The sequence below is a fragment of the Ambystoma mexicanum genome, chromosome 9 (genome assembly GCF_040938575.1).
Source record: "Ambystoma mexicanum isolate Mex_15411 chromosome 9, UKY_AmexF1_1, whole genome shotgun sequence".
NCBI classification, from domain to species: domain Eukaryota; kingdom Metazoa; phylum Chordata; class Amphibia; order Caudata; family Ambystomatidae; genus Ambystoma; species Ambystoma mexicanum.
In genome coordinates, this window is record NC_090931.1 from 1,240,025,567 (window position 1) to 1,240,049,267 (window position 23,701).

The 23,701-nt window shown below is 48.7% G+C and overlaps 1 protein-coding gene across 1 annotated transcript in view; it reads right to left on the reverse strand.

The window, feature by feature from the left end:
- SLC35F5 (solute carrier family 35 member F5) overlaps positions 1-23,701 on the reverse strand; it is a 1,900,137-nt gene that overhangs the window by 1,696,712 nt on the left and 179,724 nt on the right. Inside the window, exon 2 of the mRNA XM_069616580.1 lies at positions 18,877-18,961. The gene's annotated coding sequence lies outside the window, so the exon portion shown is untranslated. The remainder of the gene's footprint in view (positions 1-18,876; positions 18,962-23,701) is intronic.

Consider the following 23,701-nt stretch of genomic DNA (forward strand, 5'->3'; position numbering starts at 1 on the left):
CTCCCTGCCCTGCAGACTGCCTCAATCCGGCTGCCTCCAGTCCTTCTCCTCTGGGCTCCCTGCCCTGCAGCCTGCCTCACTCCGGCTGCCTACAGTCCTTGTCCTCTGGGCTCCCTGCCCTGCAGCCTGCCTCACTCCGCCTGCCTACAGTCCTTGTCCTCTGGGCTTCCTGTCTCACTCTGGCTGCCTACAGCCCTTGTCCTGTGGGCTCCCTGCCCTGCAGCCTGCCTGACTCCGGCTGCCTACAGTCCTTATCCTCTGGGCTCCCTACCTTGCAGCCTGCACCTCTTCGCTGCCTACAGCCCTTGTCCTCTGGGCTCCTTTCTTGCAGCCTGTCTCCCTCCGCTGCCTACAGCCCTTGTCCTCTGGGCTCCCTGCCTTGCGGCTTGCTACACTCCTCTGCCTCACAGCCTGTTTTACACTTAGCTGCCCACAGCCCTGCTCCTCTGGGCTCCCTACCTCACGGCCCTATTCTTTTGGGCTATCTGTCTGTCGCCTACTACTAATCTCTCTCTTTCCTGTTCCTCTGGACTCCCTGCCTTGCTGCCTACTACAGTCCTCCACAGTCCACTACAGTCTGCCTGCACCTAGTGCCACTCTTGACTGCAGACCTGCTTCCTACTTTGCAGATCTTCTGTTTTCCTGACTGCTGCTCCCTTGTTCTCTTCCTTGATTCCTCTGTACTCCACCTTAGGTTATCTACTTCAGTCTAACTGCCTTTCCTTCATTTCCTTCTGCTAGATTGGTCATTGACTTCCTTTTCGCTGGATATTTCTGTTCTTGTCTTCTCATGTGTCTTATGTAATCCCTTTGTACAGAGCTTGCCCGTTGGTTTCCGGCAGGCAACCTCTGCCCCTTCCCTTGTCGAGTTTTCAGTGTTACAGACACCCACTGCTGTTGTTCCCAGCCATGAGCATACAGCGTGGGCCTCTGTTATAGCAATCTGTGCAGAAGGCTGGAGTTTCCTAAGGTTCGTGGAACACTCTTTCCCATTTCAGCATACACCCCAAGAGGGAATCCAGTTTGTTTGTACCTTTGTATCTTTTGCCCCTTTTTGCTCACAGCTACAGTTTCCTACTCTTCTTTCTTGTTGAACTTCCTGCTGTTTGTGCTTATCTTCTACCTTTCTTCAGCACAGCCACCCAAAACCTACCGGGGTGCCCTGTGCCACTCTTGACAGAGTGCCATTCCTGACACCCTCGTTTCCGCTGGCAACTGCCATGGAGATTGCGAGAGGGCTGGAGCAAGAGTAATCGACAACAACTACTTCCTGGTTCCGGGCCAAAGTCTCGGTCACGTGCCCTGAGCTCCGCTCACGTGATCAGGAGTCGACAGGTATAAAAGCGACGCACTTTGAATCACTCGTCGCTTCACAGCTGTTTCGCGACACTGTTTGGCGTTTTCGATTCACGTTGGATTCATTTGGTTACAGATCTCAAGCTTACGGATTACGGACTGGGTTTTCTTGTTCCTTGGATTTGGCGTTTGGTTTCTGCTTGGATTTACAGACCTTTTGACTTTAGCTCACGTTTCATGGATTGACTGGATTGTCCTTATCTGCTTTGTCAAGTATTCTACGCTCTCCAGAGTTCCTCGAACTGCTACGTTACCACAGTTTTCAGAATATTTCCAAGAATCATCAGGTGGTAGCCAGCGCTGAGCTTCTGGCGCCTTGGCTTTGAAGTATTACTGACGCTTCCCTGCACCACAGCCTCAGAGTTACTGGCAGTTAAATATAACCCTTGGGTAAGCCCTATTTCAATAACAGTTACATTGTTGTGAGTACTGTGTTTGTTTGTACTAATACCTAATTCATTCCACAGCTCTGGGGTCCTCGGCGGCGTCTGGTCCTGCGAAAGAACAACAACCACCTGTGGCCTCAAGGCTCGCACGGGGAGTGATTTTTTTCTTCTCTCCGTGTGGAACTTGGGGACAGAGGCCCATATATTCTTCACAACAAGTCAAGTTACGACACCCAGTCCACTAGTTTGTTTTTTATGCTCTCGAGGAGAGGCAGGTAGTTAGCTCCCACCATCGTTTCCAAGGAGTTGGTAAAATAGACCCCCAGATATTTTATACCCTTCTCCATCCATCTTTATGGGTACTGCCTTCTGATCGCAACTTCCATATGTGGAGGGATTGCCAGATTTCGTATTTCGGATTTATGGGTATTGATTTTCAGACCTGCCACTTCCCGGAATTCCTGCAGCTCGCCAGCCAAAGCTTTAAGCGACTTTACAGGTTCTTGGATTGCTAGTAGCATGTAATCCGCAAAGGTGGCTATTTTCTGTTCAGTGCCCCCAAAAGTTATTCTCATCTCCCTATTTGCCCTGAAAGTGTCACAATCCCTACCCCCAACCCTAATAGGCAAGTCAGCCTACCCTTTGGATCCAGGTTAGGGTCTCCTATCATGGCCCCAAAGGCCTTGCCATCTCACCAAAGACTCTCCTGGAGTCAGTCTTGGCGACTCTGGCGCCAGGCTCATACTCAATGTGAAGGTAACATGGGGGCCTGGACTGTGTAATGGGCTTGGCCCAACATGGAGGCTCCCACATAACTCAGTTCCAGGAACTGAGCTATGCGGTCTAGTGTTTTGGGTGTGGTCGGGCCTTGGGATACCTGAGGCTATGTAAGCTACGCCCGAACAGAGGAACACACTTCACGTTAATCTGCGGTTAGCAGCGTGACGCGCACTGCGTTCAGCTCAAGCTCCTGAGTTCCTTTCCTGCCTTCCTGGAGCTGCATACCTAAAAGAACAACAAGAACATCTTTAGTGCGACACTTACCTCTGAGTAGTATCCTGTTCGCAATCCATCGCTCACCCGGTACAGTGAACACAGCATCTCGGCGCCACATCCATCTCCGGAACGCCGCAACCTGGAAAGAAGGGAACGAAAACAACATTAGTAAGCGTTTCCATATTTCATTTCAGAAAGCAGCAAGAACCATCAGACGCTTACCTGAATTCGAGCCGCTCTTGGTCAGCACCCGTTCCGGAACATCACAACGACCTACAAAATAGAGGAAACACAGGTTAGCACGTGAAAAGTCAAGAAGGCGCTGCGCATCGCGCATTTACTCACCGCTTAGTGCTCTCTCAGTCAGCCTCCATTCCGGAACATTACAGCGGCCTACAAGAAAGAAGGGAGACACAGGTCAGAGCAAGAAAAGACAAATAGCGCCGCGCATCATGCATTCACTCAGCGCCTCGTGCTCAATCCCAGTCAACACAACAATAACCTCTTCCTGCACTTGGGAGAAGAAACAGAGACATTATCAAGGCACAGGAGAAAGAGAGAAGGACAGATTATCAAGACTGTAAAAACGGCGCACTTACCTTAACAAACTGGAGTCACAGCAGGTCTGGACTTGAACAGGGCCCGCACCAGTGAAGCAACTAGGTCGCGACACGCCCACACCACCAATGCCCCCCTCACCGAGAAGCAGGACGGAGAGCGCATCTTACAAAAAAGCAAGGCGAGGAGAAGGCTTAAGGGGAAGGTTTGGTCCTCAAGGGAGGTGGGAGCCAAGCAACAAGAGACAATAGGGTTTTAAATCCGATATTCTCGTTTTGCAGGCCCAATTCTCAGCCGAACAAATTCCAAGGGAGGGGTCAGAGAGTGCGAGTGGTCCAACCAGGGCTGACTGGCGTCCCCGTGGATATCAGGTGAGCGTTACAGAAAGTTCCTAATAAATGTTCCAGGTGAATCGCATAAAGGAGAGGCGATAGGGGACAGCCCTGCTTCGTTTCTCGTTGGACTTTAATAGTGGGTGACAGCTGGCCGTTGATTACCAAGTGTATCGATGGGTTCTTGTAATTGGCTTTGATTCTAGACATAAGCCTCTTCCCAAATCCCATCTTCTGCATCGTGAGGAACAAGAATTGCCATTCGACCCTTTCAAAAGCCTTTTTGGCATCCAGGGTGATCAGAACGGCGGGTGCTCCACTTTTATTGGCTTTGTCTATAAGGTGGGCTATTCTCCTCGTATTGTTGCTCGTTTGCCTTCCATTATGAAGCCGGATGGATCCGGGGTAATCAGCCGGGGAAGGAGATCTTCTAGACAATTCGCCAAGATTTTGGTACACATTTTGGCATATTGATCAGGGCTATCTGTCTATATGTGGCACAGGCTGAAAGGTCTTTTGTTTGGGCAGCAGGACTACCTTTGACTCCTACATAGACAGCGTCATTTTCTCTGTTCTTCCTATTTCATTAAAGAGGGAAACCATGTACGGAAGTAGCGATTCTCTAAAAGCCTTGTAAAACTCTATGGTAAATCCATCGGGCCCCGGGGACTTATTAATAGGTAAGGATGAGATAGCTTTCCTCACCTCTTCACCCATTATCTCCTGTTCCAGTATCAGCCTTTGCTGCCTGGAGATTTTTGTGAGCAGCCTCCTAGCCAGGCACCCTTCCTGCTCTTCATCAGATGCCCCCTCGAAGGTGTATAATTTTGAGTAAAACTTCCAAAATTCCCTGGTCATGTCTTATATGTCTGTGCTTGTCCCTCCTCCCTCTAGAGGGATTTTCATTATGCTTTTTCCTCTCTTTTCAGCATCCTCGCCAGTAATCTATCTGCCCTGTTTGCTTTGACATAATACCTTCGTTTGAGAGACAGCAAGGAACACTCCACCGCTCGCGCCTGGATCATCTCCAGCTGCCCTCTCACTGCCCTGTATTTCCTCCTAGTTTCTCTGCTCACGCCTGCCCCCATTCTGATCACCACCTGCTTCAATCTCACTTCGAGGTCTTGTTCAATGCGCTGTAGTTCCCTGTCTCTTCTTGCTTTCAACACTATGATCTTCCCCATAATGGTTGCCTTACAGGTATCCCACCTTATCTGTTGTGAGGTGTCTCCCTCCTTATTATCCCCAAAGTATTCCCCTGTGCTCGTCCATATTTCCTCCCTCAGCGTGTGGTCTTTCAGTAGCTGGGCTGGGTATCGCCACTTCCATGTTCCCGGTGATCCCCCTTTCCTTCTGATTGGCAGTATGATGGCGCATGGTCCAAGAGCACCACGGACCCCACTTCCATCTCTGTGACTCGGGCCTAGTAAAAGTTGTGATGCCCAAGCATACTATTTCCTGGTCGATGAGCGATGCACATGAGAGTAGTGGGTATATTCCTCCCGGTCCCCTTCCCACTCCCTCCAAATGTCCACTACCCCTAGCCCGTCCATTTTCGTCACCAGTTCCTTTGATGGTTTGCCCTGTGCTCCTGGTGTCCTCCTGTTTCTGTCCTTGCCTGGGTCCAATGCCATATTGAAGTCACCCATAAGTATTATTGGGCCCTTTGCAAATTTCTCTAGCCTGTTCAGGGTCGCCTGGAGGTAGTGGTCTTGGCCTTGGTTGGGAGCATACACTGTGGGGATGGTGTATTCCTCGCCCTGACCCTTGAGCTTAAGTGCTATGTACCTCCCCAGGCAATCCCTCTCCATTCCTTCTATTGCAAGGTCCAAGTTACTCCTGAGGGTTATCAATACTCCTCCCTTTTTGGTCTTGTCGTTCTCTTGGTATACCTGCAGAAATCCTCTTAATTGCACCCTGTCCCAGAGTTGGACATTGTGATGTCGTCACTATCTCCCTTGTCACGTGGAGAGGAACACGGGGCAACGGAAAGGGGAGGGACGGGATGTGTTTGACTCAGGCAGTTCCTGAGAAACTGTAATTGAATAAAGACGTGTTTGATCAAGTCTCCTTGCATCGTCCATTATTTGGAACAGCACCCTGATCAAAGTGTCGGAGCCTGCGTTAGACCGATCCACCTCTTGACAGACATGTATCTCCTGGAAGTATGCCTGGTCCCTCCCACTCTAGATATCTCTCCAGTTTTCTCCTTTTTATTGGGGAGTTTATGTCATTTATATTGATGGAAATGATCTTCAGCCTCCTACCCTTCTCCATCCTCCCTTGGGTTGGCTGTGTCTTGCTTTATTTGTGGCCACCCCCGTCCGAACCGCTCCTCCCTTCCCTTGCTCCCACTCCCCCCTACCCACCCCCCATGTCCCCTACCCCCTGCCAGGGGTGCACAACTGGCCTCTAGCCCCACTCAAATCGCTCCCTCGAGGATTGAGCCCCTTCCTGCCACCAACATAGGCACCTGAAGGTACCTCCATACCCCTTCCAAGATGTTCACCCCCTCTCCTGCCTCCCCCACAGGACCTCTTTGTGCTCTCCCTATCAAGGTCCTCCCCAGGCTTACTCCCTTTATTATTTATTAGTTGCCCCCATGGTTTTCCTTTTAAATTTTGACTTTAAACTTCCTCCCCACGCTGCTCTTACTGGTTTGTGCAGCCTTCTTCTGTTTCTTCAGGTCTTCGGGCCTTTCAAGTGTGGTTGGAAGCCCCCTTTCTTGCCTTTCTTGCCCTTGGCCGACGACCATTCCCAGCTCCTAGGCTTGTCTTGGCCCTTGCTCGTGGGCTGTCTCTGGTTGGTTTCCTCTCTTTCGATGCCCAGCAATCTTGCTCCTTCTTCGTAGGATCCTATCCGTCTCTGCTTACCCTGCCAATTGAAGACCACTCCAAACGGGAAAGTCCACCTGTATTTTATGTCCTTGTCCCTCAGGGCCCAGAGGATTGGTGCCATCTGCCTTCTCTTGATCAGTGTTACCTGGGTGAGGTCCTGGAATTAGAGAATGACTGAACCGGTGTAAGATATTTGGGTAACTTCCTTTGCCGCATGTAGAATCTTCTCCTTCTTTGAGTAGTCATGGATCACCGCTAACACATCCCTTGGTCTACCTCCAGGTTCTGTTCTACATGGCCCAACTCCATGTACACTATCTATGCGGACCTCTTCCTTGCTCTCCGGGTCTAGAAGATCTGTAAAGATGCTAGTTGCAGGCGCTAGTAAAGCAGTTGTAAGGGGAGAATTCATCGCACACACTGCAAATTATATCAAGAGACGGGAAAGGGTGAAGCGGGACATGGAAACCAAAGTGGCAGAGGCCAAGACGGTGTATAAAAATAGGGGCTCGCAAAAAGCATGGCAGGAATTTTAAAAAGTTAGGTCGGCCTTGGAAGCCCATCTGGCGGACGAAGCTGCGCACTTCCTTGTGAGAACTAAACAATTTTACTATATAAATGGGGATAAAGCCAACCGATTCCTCGCAGCCAAATTAAGACAGCAGAAAACCCGGAATCACATAGTCCAACTTAAAAACCGGGAGGGGAACCTGGTGCGGGGGAAGTGGAAATAGAGGAGGTGATACACTCATACTTTACCGAAAACCTGAGAGGGGAGGACCTGGAGAAGGAGGCGCATATAGCATTTCTTAACTGGATAAACCTGCCGCAAATCAGCGATTCGGACAGGCAAATGCTAGAAGTACCCATAACGGACGAAGAAGTGGGAGAGGTTATAGGGGCACTGAAAGGGTATAAATCCCCAGGCCCAGATGGGCTAAGCAATGCATATTACAAAACGTTTAGAGCTGTTCTAGTGGGCCCCTAACAAAGCTGTTTAATTCCATCCGGGATTCCGGGAGGATCTCCGGAGATATGAGTCCGGCGACCACAGTATTAAAACCGGATAGGGACCCGGTGGACTGCGCGAGTTACCGCCCCACATCGCTACTAAACGGAGATGCGAAAATCTATTCCACGGTACTGGCCCGTAGACTAGCAGGTGTCCTACTAGGGATAATTCACCCAGTACAAGGGCGACACACATACAACAACATCCGTAGAGCCATAGACACAATCGATTGTGGTCGAAGAACAGGACAGCGGTTCTCGGTACTGGCACTGGACGCCTCCAGAGCCCTTAACAGCCTACACTGGGGGATTTTACAGCTAACCCTTGAGAGGTTCGGGTGTGGTCCGATCTTTACCCGCATGGTAATGGCCAATTTTGTATTTCCATCTACACAACTAATGGTTAATGGGCGGCTCACAGATAGTATCCCCATCCGGAAGGACACGAGGCAGGGGTGTCCACTATCGCCGCTGATCTTTGCTATGGCCATGGAGCCGCTGGCACAGAGGGCCTGCAATGACCCGGGTATTCAAGGGGTGGAGGTAGGCGCGGGGGATCTCAAAAGGTGGCTCTCTACGCCGACAGCGTCCTCATGTTCCTGAAGGACACAGCACACTCACTTCCAAGGGCAATAGACCTGCTAGATGGGTTTGTGAGGATCTCAGGGTTTCATGTCAATTACCCTAAATCTAAGGCACTTAAAGTTACCGAGATGGCAGAACAGGTGTCAGAATGGGAGGATAAGTACCAGTTGAAATGGGAACAGAAAGCGGTAAAATATCTGGGAATACAGCTGACCCCCAAGTACGAAAGACTATATAGGTCCAATATTCCAGACCTACTGAAAGCACTGGCAGGAGATCTGAAACGCTGGGATATGCAGGAACTGTCATGGCTGGCACGGATAACGGCTGCTAAAATGACTTTGCTCCCTTGGTTCTTATATGTGATGGGTGCTCTCCCAATATGCATCCCAGGCCCAGCAATCCAAAAACTACAGAGGGAGGTGATGTAAAGCTGAGGGTCCTCAAAAAGGTACTGTTTAGGCCGCAGGCTTTAGGGGGACTGGGGGTCCCGGAATTCCGCAGATACTTATGGGCAGCACAGGTAGCTCCAATGTTACAATGGTCACCTAGAGAAAATCAGAACCGATGGGCAACCCTCGAAGGAGAAGCAACTAAGGCTCCCTTGGGAAGCCTCTCCTACCTTACAGAACGACATAGAGGCAAAGAGGGCACATTAGTAGAGTCAACCAAGGCCACCCTAGGGTATTGGGACAAAGCACTGAGGGGGAGAAAGGTAAAAACGGGGGGGGGGGTCCTCTCGCGCCAGTCGTTCACAACCCAGATTTCACCCCAGGGATGGAGACTGACTTTTGGGCACATTGGGGGGGAAGGGAGCAAACCCTGACACTGAAGGACCTTTATGAGGAAGGTACACCCCTAACATTCGAGAGCTGCAAAGCCAAATTTGATATACCGGAATGTGAAAGATTCCATTATATTCAACTCAGGCACTGGATTTCCAACAGGAAGGTCTGGGAGGGGCAACTCGGGACCCAGTGGGGCTGGAACATGATAAAAGAAGGCCAGCTGGAAAAAGGGGTGTCCTAATTTTATCGCTTGATGGAGTCGGTACATCCAGAAGAAACTCTCACAAATATGCAAAGATGGGAGGTTGATGTAGGGAGGCCAATCTCTGGGGAGACCTGCAATCATATATGGCAAAGAGCCGCCAAAAGCTCCAAATGCACTTCAATCAAAGAGGCAGCATACAAAATGTGTCTGAGGTGGTATGTGACACCAGCATGCATGTACTCCATTAACCCGGACAACCCCATATCCTGCTGGAGAGGCTGCGGACAACATGGGGATTTAATTCACATGTGGTGGTCCTGCCCGGTGGCATAGATATACTGGAAGGAGATTTTGAGCCATATCAGGGAGATAACAGGGGCGCAACTGCCTTTTGATCTGGTGGTGGTCCTACTGGGGGAGGCAGTCGAGGGGTGTTATGCGAACTCAGGGTCCAAAGCCAGCCGTATCACCCATAGGCTGAGCGCTGCCAGAATCACCCTGGTACAAGCATGGAAGAACAAGCAAGGGCCGGTAGTGGCCATGTGGTGGGTGAGACTATGGGGTGGGGGGATGGCCATGGAAAAAGTGACGGCATTAACTCATGGTTCTTATTCAAAATACTTGAATACTTGGATGCCACTGCATGAATTCACAGATGATAAAAAACAGATGTACTTCAAGCCTAAATTACTTCGCAAAATACCTGTTATTTGAAAGTGCAAATCTTGGGCCGAAAAAGTGTCCCAGCCCGGAAGACTCTCAAGAAAACCGAAATATGCAACACTCCGCCCAAATGTTTGGAAGTTATGTTTGGGGTCGGGGGTGGTTAACAGTAAAAATTTATGAACTAACGAAACTCAAAGACTGGAGCAAACAATGGGGAAGGGATAACACTTGCTATTCTCTAATGCATACATGTTTGTAACTAATGCTCTTGAAAACCTAAATAAAGTTGGTAATAAAAAAAAGATGCTAGTGACCGCATCTTTGTATGATACCTCCTTGGACAGGGCTTTAATGCGTATATTTGATCTTTTAGACCTATTTTCCTGGTCTTCCACCTGGAGTTCAAGGTTGTGAGTGGCCGTAGCCAGTTGTTCCATGAGCGTGTCCACCTTCCTGGCATCATCGGCTTGGTCCTGGATCGTCCTCCCGTTAATGTCCACCCTTTCTTCAACCTTGCTCACATCTCTTTTGATGTCTTGAAGGGCCTTCGCTAGGTCCTCCCTCATCTTTTCCATCTGCCTCTGGACCGTGTCCGTTATTTTGGCACCAAAGTCAGTGAAGAACTGTTTGATGAGCGTTGTGGAGACTAACTCTTGTGCGTGGGGATCATCTTTTTTGGCCTGGTCCTATTCTGCTTCCTCCTGCCGGGTAGGTGGGGAAATGTTTCCCGAACCCACATCTTTTGGAGGTTTGAGTGCTTGGGCTTCTTGGCCCCTTTTGCTGACAAGATGGGATCTTTCCCCCTTGACTTGGACATAACGGCCGTTCCCCCTCCACCAATTAAGTCTCTCTATTTGCGTCAAGGCATGTTCTCTTCCCTCTCCAGCCTCTGTTTCTATCGTTTTATATCTGTGTGCGTGTGCGCTTGCCCGCCACTTGGGCTGTTACTTGCTGGATTTGCCCCCTGACTTGTGGCCCTCAGTCTTCTAGGGCAGCAGCACTGCTTGCATGTTGGGCAAGACACCGCCCTGGGCAATGGTGACTTCGCCCAGCAGCTTGTTGAGCTCCTCATTGTTGCGGATTGCGAGCTGCAAGTGTCTGTGGGATAATGCTGCTCTTCTTGATGTCCCGGGCAGCGTTGCCAGCCAGCTTGAGGATCTTAGCAATCAGGTACTCGAGCACAGCAGCCAGATAGACAGGGGCTCCAGCTCCCCCCGCTCAGCGTAGCTCCATCTCCACAGCAGCCGGTGCACACGGCCTACTGGGAACATTAACTCTGCGGGCCCCTTTGCGGTCTCGGTGGAAAGTTGCCTAAGTCCATGTTGTTCCTCTGGGAAGGTGGGGGGCCTTGTGTACAGGGTCTGGGATGCTGGCATTTTGTGGTGTCCCTCACCGAGTTACACCCCACCCAGAGCTGGAGCAAGCCCCCTCCTGGGCAGCCTCTCCCCTCCCGAGGGGTCTTCGCGTTCCCTGCCTGTGACCAGGGGTGGGTATGGCACCTACCCATTTATGCCGAGTGGGCTCTGAGCCTGCTGCTCGCCGCCTTCCCCCGCGGGCTGACTCTTCCTCGGTGGCCCTCTCCCGGGGAGGGGAGGCCAATGTGCGCCTCCTCCCGACTTCCTCCTTCAAATGATCAATGCTTCTGCGCTCTTCAATGTGGATTGCGGCCAATGCTTGGGAGGGTCAGAATACTATCTACCGCCCGGCGCTTCTCCGTCCTTTATCTGTTGCTACGCTGGGCCAGGCTGTCCCTCGCAGAGCTCAGCTTTGCAGCCTCAGTGGCATTTTCTTATAATAAACTGTGAGCCACAGGTGCAGACGGTCGCCTCCGAGCTTCCCACTCATGGGTCACCGCTTTTCGTTTCATGCGCCTGGGGAGGGCGAAACATTCTTATCCTTGCCCTATTTCGGTCCAGAGTTTTGGGGGAGCATCATTCAAGGTGCTCCCTGCTTGGCTGCCATCTTGGAATCCCCTCATGGGGATTTTAAGTCTAATGCAGCAACAAGCTTCTTGTCCGAGCTCTGGAAACAGATACACTCGGTTGGTGTTGAGCAGCAGCAATTTGGTTTGAGGAGTAGCAACAGAGGTTTTGAAGAGTGCCAAAGGCAACAGAGCCCATTCTATTGGTTCAAGTGCATCGGAACATGGTGGACAATGGTTTGATGTGGTAGCATGTAGGAAACCAGCTGCTTTCCTTGTTCTAGCACTCTTAGCCCCAATACAGGAGCTCAGGGACAATACATCCTAGTTCTTGTTCTCCCAAGCCAGGTAGGCTGGCTGACACCTGAAGGAGTCCTTTACCTCCAGTGAGGTCCTGGGTACAAGTGTACCTGGCATAGAAGCAGGTCTTGTTCCAGCAGCCGCTCACTCTCAATATACCCTGAGGATGGGTAGGAGCAAAGTTTGCCTCTGCCTTGGAAAACTCTTTCACCTCACTGGGGGAGGACTCTGGAATGGTCTGCTCTCCCAAAAGTGGTCCAAATGAATTATTCTTGAACACCAGGAATGAATCCCAAAATGAATCAAAGAAAGAGGGGTAGGCCCCTTTTTTTATAAACAGCAAGGGTTAGTTAAAAACAAGCCTACTTTAAGGAGTCCAATATTTGATAAGGTAATAGTTGATTGTGCCTATTTGTATTATTCCCAAAGAGCTTTGATGTGCAGAACATCTAGGAGACAGTGTGACAAAATGAATTGTGCTCTGCAGGAGCATAAAGATGAGTAGTGGTTAAACTGCCTTCTCAGCCCACACACGTCCACAAACCAATAGTGGTCCCAATAATAAAGGTAAAACAGGAACAGCTAAGAGATATACCTCCTCTGCCTTTCATGGTAACGTGGGCCTGGGGAAGGGTATACACTCAGAAGGGGTATGAATGTGATCTAGTAGCAACCCAAACAGCAATAGTATACTGTTCCAAAATAAAAGAATGCTCAATCAAGGTTCTATAAAATATAAATACTTTAATAAACATATCAATTATACAAATAACTTTTAAAACACTAGGAAAACCCACCCCTGCAAAAAAAACAGAGAAATTCAGAACAAGACTGTAGATGCATTCTGGATTCTTTGTTGAGGGGGAGATGAGGTACCGAATGCAACAATGGTTCAAAAAGGATATGTTGTTTAAGAAAAAGGTGCAACACAGGTGGCTGTCTTGTCTCTAGGGTCCCAAAAGTGGAACAAGTGGAGAGGGCCTCTCAAAAGTACCTTATTCTTTTCCTGGGTTGTTTGACAGCTTCTGTGGTGTGGGTCGAAACAGATTCAGCTGCAGTGAGTTGTACTGATCCAGATGACAAGCTGGCACCTACTTGGTTCGAAAAGGGAGTTCAGTGGGGTCTGATTGCGGCATTTGGGTCATGGTATTTGGATGGCTCACGAAGGTTGGTTTGAGTGTCACGATTGTTTGAGACGTTGCTAACCTCTGGTTTGGATCAGCGTGTGACACGATGCTCCAGCGGTTCAAATCATGCCCCGGTGGTTTGAAGCAGTGACCTTGATGATCGATGAAGAGTTCAAAGAGGCGGCGGTTCAAGATGTTCCACAGTGGCGAACTGGTTAGGTTAGCCAAGCCGAATAGGTGACTGGGTATGATGTGGCAGCGAGCCGATTGAACGGGTACACAACAGTGGTTGTTCAAAGTTCAAAAGAGTGCCAAAAGCAGCACCTTCTGATCCCTCTGGTTCCACTGCAGTGAACATGTTCAAATGCAGTTCGATCCTGCGGAAGAGTGATCCTGGCGGTTCTGCTCATCCAGATGCTGTGAGACCCATTGCAGGAACGCTAGGTCAGGATGTGTTCTTTCAGGTTCTACTCTACAAGCTTATGTGGCATTGGTGGCAGAGGTTTGCCCCTAAAGCCATGGGCAGAATAGTGCACAAGAGAGAGGAATGTAAAGAATCCCGCAGACAAGGAAGGATGGACAATAACTACAGATGAGCAACAACCAAGACAAACATGTTAGGTTCACACAGGGGGTGTACGCAGAATGAGTGAAGGGTTTCCCACACGGTTAGGGGAAGCTCTAGCCTTCTGAGCTGTTTGTTATTACAGGGCCCCACTCTGAATTCTCATGGAAAGTGTAAGGAACTCATGGTGGCAACAGTAAAGACAGACACAAGTGATCACAGTTCAAGGGTGTTTGTTAAACGGTATAGGTAGGTTTGAAAAACACTTAATCTAAACCTAAATCTAAGATAGGAGCAACCTTCGACCATCAAACAGTAATAAGCCTGTCCTAGGGGTGTCTTGTCAAATAAAAGGGCTTATACTAAGAAAAACATACTGCCAATCCTTAGGCTAAATACAAAAGAAGTGTGGGATAATGTTCCCAAGAAAGAAGGAAGTGTTCACAAATAATAAGGTAGGATGCAGTAGTCGGGGTCCCCCTTCCCCACGTTTTCAGCATGACGCAAGGTAAGATTCTGGAGCACAACACACACTAAAACTTTCCCAGCACGAGCCAACAGTTCCGCTCTCAGCAATCGGGGCCTTTGGTGGTCAAGTCTCTTTTCTACAAAAAGTCTCTTGCCTCCGAGGACCTGATGGGTTTCAAGAAAATAAACAAAAGATCTTTTCTGCTTGTACGTTGGGTGATGCCTTCTCAACCTTGGATCCCCCTTTTCCGAGCTCAGACCCTTCTCGAATGTTAGCTACCCTTCGCCAGGTTCACTATGGCTTTCAACACAATGTCGTCAGTGACTTGCACACATCTTAATGTCTTTTTAAACAGTTCACTGTGGACATCCCGCTGCCGGTTTCACTGTTGTCATCACACTGTATATTGGGACTAAAGACTCTGCCCCCTGTTTATCGACATCCCTCCTTCGAGTTCACTCTTGCCAACTTTGTCAATCGCACATTTTCTCAATCAGTTCTTATGATGCGGGATTCACTTTCCTGTGCTTCACAATCCTCTGTCGGTCAAAGACTTTCGACTGTAGAGAGGATTTTACTAGACCGCTGTATGACCACTTTGACCTCTTTCTCGCCTTTCCCAAGGCCTTCTGATAACGGTAGTTTCAACAATCATGTAATTACCCAGAGTTTCCTGAGTGAGCACCCACGTGGTGCCGGACTCGTCTGTTGCTGGTTTTCCCCCTTTTGGTATCAACCGTTCTTTGCACTTTCTCAGTTCAATTAGCCATTTGCTACTTTCGTTCAACACAGTTCGGTTTCTTATGGGCTCTCTACTCGACTCACCGACTGTGATGAACCGCTTGGCTTTTCTTCTCTCTAGAGTCAAGGTTGGTACCACGGAGACAAGCGTCTCCCAGCGACCTGGTTATCAGCAGAGGAGGGCCCTGTGTACCGTTAACATCTGCTACAACACATGCTGGCTATTGTTCATGGTCTTACGATTCCTTCCGCAGAGGTTTCACGATCCTTGGTTGCAAATGGCAAGGTCGCTTCTCTCCTTGTCACTCTCTCGATTTGCGCCGTCTTTCTCCTCCTCTTCAACTGCTGTGCTGAGTTAGCTCTCTCGTCGTGCGGTCTGCCTTGCTCGTATTGTACTCTCGTGCTCCACCTTTTATCCCTGTGGGGAAGGGAAAGGGCCGTCAGGTGTATGTGATTCTGGTCAATTTCCTGACTTTGCCTGACCCTTGTGTTGTCACAGGTCAGGTAAATGGCTCGGGTGTTAGTCCATCGTCCTTCGTGATATGCGAAAGTGTTCGTGTCGGAAAAGGGGGGTAGAGTGTTTGAGTATCCTACGTGGTAGGTTGGGGAAAAGGTGTTATAAGAAGGGAATACCGCGTCTCACCTGTCGGTGTCCCACTTCAACTCCCCGATACCCCCCATCCAGGTGATTCTCACTCACTGCTCCACCCCCAGGAACTGGATCTAATAGCGACGGCCGTGTCCTGGCAGATGACAGACCCCTGGGGACTAGTTAGGGAGACGCCTTCAGGTTTCTCACAAAAGGAGCTGCCGGAGTGGGTGTCTGTGCCTTGACCATAAGGCACGCATAGTGAAACAATGCTCACAGGACTGAAGCCTTGGTTCAGCTGGAACAGAACAGTGACTGCCTCTTGAACCCCGCACACTGTTAACAAATATGCCCCACTGGACAAGACTGAGATGTGACAAAGGAAAGTGACATAGATTGCCTGCTGGGAAACCCAGCAGCCAAACTCTGTAAGAAGAAATTACACAAGCACAAGTGAGGACAAAAACAGTAACAGAGATATCCAGAGAAAGAACAGAAATTCAAAGTGAGCAAGGTTCAGGAATGCGAACAGGAAGAAAGTGCATAAGCAAGAAGACCAGAATCTAAATACAACGTGTGAGGAGTGTGATGAACCCTGCAGAGGCCTACCAGGCAGCCGCTACCTGATCCTGACCCTGGTGATGGTATTAGCTGGGAGGATCAACTGGGAGGAGAAGGGCTCCAGGGAGACAGGAGGACACCGTTGGGAGAGATGCAGTATTTGTCTTCCTCAAAGGAAGAAGTGTAATTACTACAAAAATATGTAATGGCTTGCTGTCAGATGAAAGTTTTCTTTCCCAAAGCCAAGTGCTCTGATATTGATGAAGAATGTTATAACCCATCATTTATTGAAAATAAAAACTCCTCCAATAAAATCTTCCACAGACATGATGGTGAAGGTCTCTTTAACACAACAGGGAATGGTAAAAACAAATCTCCCAACATTAACATCTTAGAATCTGAAAACCTTACATCTGTTGTGAATCAGAACATCTCATTAAGTCCTTATAACATCTTGTAGTAGATATAATTAAGGATAAAAATGAGAATAATATATTTGGAAATCACAGTCAAAACAGAAAAGGGTCAAAAATGAGTCATGGGCGCTCCTCTATGAGGACGAACACAGCAGAAATGGCCTGTTGTTTGGGAAGGTACCCACTCTAGAGTCTGCAGCCACACTTTAGCTCACTGCACCTTTCACAGATGGGAAATAACCATTTGCATATCAGTCTTGTTCCGCCCACATGGGCAGTCCAGCACCGAAATACTATGGCAATTCCCTTCTGAACAAGCGTACCAACAGCAACCCCATGCACGTGTTTCAGCCTTGTTGGGCATCATCAGTGAGGTGGAGCTGTGCCTCTCTGAGCTCAGTGAGCAAGGGGTCCACGTCTGGATGACCCTGGGAAACTTAGGGTGACTAGACCTAAGGCCCTTCAAAAAATAAAAAATTAGTCATGGGCGCTCCTCTATGAGAACAAACACAGCAAAAATGGCCTGTTCTTTGGGAAGGTACAGTGAAAGGTACATTGAGCTAAAGTGTGGCAGCGGATTCTCGAGTGGGTATCTTTCCAAAGAACAGGTCAATCGGCCATGTTCGTTCTCGCAGAGGGGCACCTATGGACTATTTTTTGAAAACAGAAAAGGGATTTCAACCTTGAGGACTTCAAGTCCCACAATGCTGGGACGTAGAAGAGGGAGGCAGAGACCCAAGATTGCAAGTGGCAGTCTAATTGACGTAATAACCCACACCCACTCAGAGGGAGACCGAGAGGTATAAAAGGCCCCCTCAGGGGCAGGTCAAAGACAGAAGGAGCAGTAGTGGGAGGTGGAGTGAATGCTGTAACTCCACTTTGCCATTGAAGTGGAATGAAACTGTGGAAGACGCCGGAGCTGCCGTGTGTAGCAAATTGAAGGCTGGTTCTGAGAGGGTCTCTCCCTTCCATGACCCTGTCTGCAGAGCCTGTGCAGCAGGAAGTGTTACATGTGAAAGTTTTCCCCCTGAAGAACGTTGATGCAGAGGTTGTGCAGTTTGAAGCGTTGTTTATTTATTGTGCATTTGTAAGGCGCTTATACATCAAGAAATTGTGTTTCAAAGTGCCCACAGGGTAAAGGGGAGGGAACATGGGAACAAAGGCAAATAGAATAAACTGATGAACAGGAAAGGGACGGTCTTACTAGGCCTTGTAAGCATTCAGAACGTGCAGGTGCAGGGGGAGAGAGACAGGACAGGGAGAGGGGTAAGTGCTAGAAGTTCCACAAAGGGACGTACCAAGGAGTCAGATGTGTGCAACAGTAAGTGCCAGGCAGAGATCACTTGGTGCAGAGTGATCACCTGCCAATAATAAGTGCAGGCCTGTGAGAACACAAGCCAGTGGGGGCCAGCAGGCAAGTGCTGGGATGAGGCGGAAGGCTGAGGGCGAATGGGCGGAAAGGCCGGGACCCAGAAGGACACATATGGTCCCAGACCACCAATCTCAGCAATTGTGATGTATTAGCACGTCAGTGAGAGGGGGAGGAGGAGGTGAAGAGGAAAGTCTCGAGGAGCTTCCTTTGAGGAAATCAGGCTCAATACTGAGAGGAAGGGGAAGGCTGTTCCAGAGGAGGGAGCCAGCCGATGAGCGAGATCTGGCACCAGCTGGTTGCTTAGAAAAGTGCCTGACACGCAGAGAGTTGGAACCGGAGGAGTGTAAAGATCTGGAAGGAAAGTATTTGGTGAGAGCAAGTTGTAGGTAGATTGGTCCTCGGCCCCAGACAACCTTATGGATGATGCAAACGGATTTGAATTTGATCCTCACAGCAACCGGGAGCCAGTGGAGGGATTTTAGGGCTAGAGATATACTGTCCCTGGGCTTAAGGCCAAGGATAGGTCTCGCAGCCCTATTCTGGAGGGGTCGGATAGAGGAAGAGGGTGGATTGAGGAAGAGGCTGTAGTGCAGCCTAGAGAGTACCAGAGCTCTAGAGACATTGAGCTTCTGGAGAAAAGTGAGGAAAGGAAGGATACCTTTGAGGAGAAAATGGGCCTTCTTGGTAAGGCCCAAGATGTGAAGGAGGAAAGTGTCAAAACCACCAGTCCAACACTGCCTGCAAGCAAGGAACTGCCACTCAGAAACCACACTTGTGGCGCCTCCAGAGCCAATCCGCAGGGAAAGACCACCTGGACCTTGTCCTGGCGCCTCTGGCGCCAGGCTCATATGTGCACATGTAGAACTAGGAAGAGGAAACTAGGAACTTCCTGTTCCTCCAATATGGCTGTGTGATGGGCCAAGGACTTTTACAGCATGCGATCCAGTGCTTGGGTGTGGCTGCCTATATAAGCCACACCCATTGCATTGCACCTCGCTTTGCGTTATTCTACGCTCACTGTGTACCTGCAACAAAGAAGAGACTGTTATTCATTGAAGACAGCATTCGTGCATCCAGCAGAAGCGCCTTACTCACCCGAGCTTTCTTTCTGCTTCCAGGGTGCCTGCCGTTCCAGTCCACCGCAGATCAGCTCCGCTATCAGTTCCGGACCGGCCAACACCTGCAAAGACAAGAGAACAGTGAGTTAGAGTTAAACCAGCAGCCGCGACCGTTAAACCTGCAAACCCTGCTAGAAATACTTTGCTCACACGCCTGCGGCAATCCACCTGCATAACCTCCTGCACACATGCCAAAGAAGGCACCAACACATGCAAAGACCCTAAACTCACCTGCACACGTGCCAAAGGAGGCACCAACACACACAAAGACCCAAACTCGCCAGCACAAGTGCCAAAGCCTGCACACGTGCCAAAGGAGGCTCCAACACACGCAAAGACCCCAAACTTGCCTGCACACGTGCCAAAGGAGGCACCAATACACGCAAGACTGCCACTTAACCACACACATGCTCAGAGGCATAAGGACAAAGAAGGATCAATAAGGGCCATGCAGCCAACGTTGCAGCTGGTCTGGACGTGGACAGAAGCCAGTGAAGTAACTGGTTTACGGACAGTGCGCCCCTGCCAAAGAAGTGAGGCAGGACGGAGAGCTTACCTACCAAGTACACAAGGTGAGCAGAACTTGAGCAGAAACCAGGGCGGGCTAAGAGAGACACAAGAAGGTTGGAGTGGGTGGTTCGGGGACACAGCAACATTGACATTGACCCATTCCTCTTGTTCCAGGAGCAGCTTCTCAGAAAGTCCGATTCTCCAGAGGGTCGACTCACTCAGCACACTTCTGCAGCCATGCAGAGGCCAGACACTCCCGCAGAGACAAGGTGAGTGTTACAGAAAGAGAGAGAGAGAGGAATCGGAGATGACTCCAAGGTTTCTGGTTTCAGATGCTGGAAAAGGGGGAGAGCCCATGGAGGGTGGCCAGAGTGAACGGAGGGAAGAGGGAGTGGGAGTCCTAATAGGAAGAATCTCAGACTTGCTGGCATTGAGGCAGAGATCATTGGAGGCACACCAGGACTGGATAGCAGATAGGCAATCGGGAATGGTAGAGGAAGTAGGGAGACCATCAGAGGGAAGTCTGAAGAAGAGTTGGGTGTCATCTGCATAACACTGGAAGTGAGGGGAGAAAGTGGAGATAAGATAAGCAAGCAGAGCGAGATAAACATTAAAGAACCAGGGGGGCCTGTTTGGAGGAGACCTTCATAGAGCGGACAACCCTAGTGACCTCATCCGATGTGACAGGAGAGAAGGAGGAGAGAAAGGCTGAGGGAGGTTGGGATGTCACTGGTGGCAGGGGGATATGGGGAGAGTGCTTTTTCAGGAAAGCTTTCCCCAAGGTAAAGTGTACCATGATGGCAACCCAGCACAGAGTGTCCCAGGATCAAGGAGTGCTCCATTTCCGACCCGCGAGGGCTGCAGGAAACAGAAACGAGCGGATGCATGTGCAACAACCGGTGAATGGACTTCCAGTATGTGACCCTGGAATGCTCTGTGATCGCCCGCTTGCAAAATCTAATGCTTTTGAATATCAAACTGATATAAAGTACTTGAAGTGGCAGCGTAACAATGCTTTTAAACACTGAACTGATGCCAATAAGCTTAAGTGGCAGGCTAAGAACTCTGGGCCAGAAAGGTATCATAATACGAGTAAAGGTCATAGACTTTCTCAAAAACAAAGGAGGGCAATATTGAGTCAAGGGTATAAACACCACCATTGCCGAAGCCAAAAGAGGGCAACTAAGAACCAATTTGTTTGTAAGTCATATTGCCAAAATGAGAGAGAAACAAATGTTGTAAATGACCTATACAAGCATTGGCTGAGGCGAAGAAGAGAGAGTTGGAATAAAAGCCATTATCAGCAATTGGTTAAAAGAAAATTGGGGAAACGGAAGTGGTAGGCGAGCTGCCTTCCTGATTGGAATATTCAGGAAGAGAGGAACATAACCTGCATTGCATGTGGCAATAACAGGTGTGGAATAAACAGCAACAATGTGTTTTCTGGCTTGCCAAGAGAAGTGATCAAAACTAAGGCTGTGGAAAGTTAAAAGACTATGGTTGAAGTAAACCACGTCACAAAAGTACTTGTAGTAGAAATAGAATTTTTCACTAGTCCTGGCAGGCGAGTACACAGGGCAGGGACTTTGTAGTAGTAGACCGGGCAGGTGAGTAGACCAGGTGGAAGTATGTGAAGTACTATACTGTGGTTGAATCGTATGAAGAAGAAGAAGTGGCAGAACAACTAAAAGAGGTTGTGAATTGTTGTGGAATCATCCTAACAAAATACAGATGAACTGTGGAAATATCCTTATTATCTGAAAGACATTTATTATTGGAAAGACGTTATGTTGAACTCTCTAGCACCAGTGGAGAGATAAAGACTGGTTGAATATTTGGAACTGTTGATTCAAGTCCAAGAAGACACTTTCTTGAAACACGAGGAACTTTATTATTTGAACTTTTTTACAAGATGGGAAAAAAACAATTCTGAACAGATGAGTAAAATCCTGTTGAATCTGGGGAAGGGGAATTCACCCAAGTTACAAGGAGAAACAGTTCACAGGTTTTCAACATAACTGCTAATTTTGTGTTAATTGAATTGTTGTATGTGCAATTGTGAGGGACAGAATCCTTTTGTTAGAGTGTTTTCTTTAGCTACTTTGAAAGGCAGGTAAATCCTTGTTAAGGCAGGGATAGTGAGGCGTTTATAAAACCCGTTTAAGTTAATAAAATGTAATTTCATGAAAAACTTTCACAAAAGTTGTCCACCTCACATTTCTGACCCCTCACAGGAGCTAGGAATGAGACGCGCACACAGAGGACTCATGTTTTTGGTTATAGACTTTTATTAAATAATAAAGGGGCTAGAAAATGCCTCAATATCCCCAATCTAAGAAGTATTTCCCTTCCTCAACCAAAACTAATGGTCTGTCCTGTGTCAAGATGTCCAAAGCAAAAATGTCCTGAGTCCGAAATCCTATCCTACCTCCCACATTCTAAAAGTAATTCTAAAGTGCAAAGGATATTGTCTTTGACCTTGAAAGTGCACAAAATGTTCAAATCCAACAAAAAGGTATAAATCCAGCAAAATTCTCAACTCATTAATATTCACTGTTCCATGGAACGACTCCTTCGCCAGGTTTCTCTCCCAAAAAAAAGTTTAAGAAAATGATAAAGTGCTTTATAGACCAAGAGGATAGCTCCCTCCGCTTGGTGTCGCAATCCACTCCCGGGGGAATGACTCCCTTCCCCAGGTTTCTTTCCACCTTCAATGTAATTCACAATCCTAAAGGCATGTGTCATCATTGGGATTTCCTTATGCAGTTCATTTCCCACACTTGGGTTTGACTGGTATACTCTTCTGCCAGGACTTTCTTATGTAGTTTACTGTGAGGAATCTGAGGGCGTCCTCACTTCTTTTCCCCTGGTATCCTCTTTTCAGGTGGCCAGGGAAAGGCTATTGCTTCTGGAACTCGACCCTGGGGGTGGATATGCAAGGGAGGATCACCTGGGTGGAGGAGACTTAGAGAGTAGGGAGAGGGCATCCTTAGGTGAGACATGGTATCCCCCATTTCCCTTTCACCATGAAGCCTCCATCCCTAGCCTTTTGTCAGCCCCTTCCCTGTGATTCCCCGAATGTATCCCCCAAATTGTATGAAACTGGTACTGGGGCGAAGAAGAGGACACCTAGTGCAAAACATCCTCATTTTATGAAAACAAACAAACATCAGCTCCAACCAAGTACTGGGACAAGGAGGAGAGCAACAAGAGCAACAGAGGACTGCTGCTTTTCTGTTGAGCGGTCTAGTGTTTTCCATAATAGAAATAAACTGTAAACGTGACACAACAAATGGAGTCAGCTGTAGCATGGTCAGCTGTGGAAGCACAGTCAGCTACATGCAGGGAGACCTCTCTGGTGTGGCACTGGAGGCCTGTGAAGCAATGCAGAGTGTTTGCAGCAGGAAGCAGTAGCAGATGAAGGTGGAGGCCAGTGGCAAACTGTGAGACGGAGGCCGGCCGGACCCAGGGAATCGGTCCATTGTATCCTGCTTTGCTGTGGAAGCATTGCTGGGTGTGCACGAGCCACAAGGAGGCTGCCGGGAGAAGACGTGGAAACAGGAACCCCTGGTGGCAAAGGACTCGCGAGAAGCTGTAAGACTGACCAGTGAGTGAAACCAGAGAGGGGGGAACACTGGGCTGGCAGGCAATGATGCTGAATGAAGTTAAAGTGCATTTTGAATACCGAACAAATTGAAAGCAAGTTAAATTGCATTTTGAATACTGAACAAAATGAAAGCAAGTTAAAGCGCAGTTTAAATACCGAACTAATTAAAAGCAAGTTAAAACACATTTTAATACCGAACAAATTGAAAACCAGTTGTAAATACTTGGGCATATTGAAAGGAGTGAAAGAAAGATTGTGAACTTTACTGAAAGGAAAGTTTTGAATCACATGCATATAATGTACTGCATTAACTGCAACAAGTGCTAGCAAAGCCAAGCGAGCACAAGCAGTTGAATGCTGGATAGGAGAAATCCAACACTGGTGCAAAGAACTGTATAAACAAGCACTGACAAGAGCCAAGGAAATATAAGGAGGTGTAACAAGTGCAAGGCGGTTAAACAATGCACAATATATACAAAACTTTAAGAGACTAGAGGGAATATTTATCTGGACCTCTTTAAGCCACAATACAGTGTCAGGAGTGCGTGACATGTGACTGAGGAAACCCTCACTGCTGAGGAGAAGCAGTTTACTGATGTCAAAGAAAAAGCAGTCAAGGAAGGGTACCAGTAGCGTGACCTGTAATGGGTGTACCGTGTGGTACAACAGTGGCACCTGGACCAGG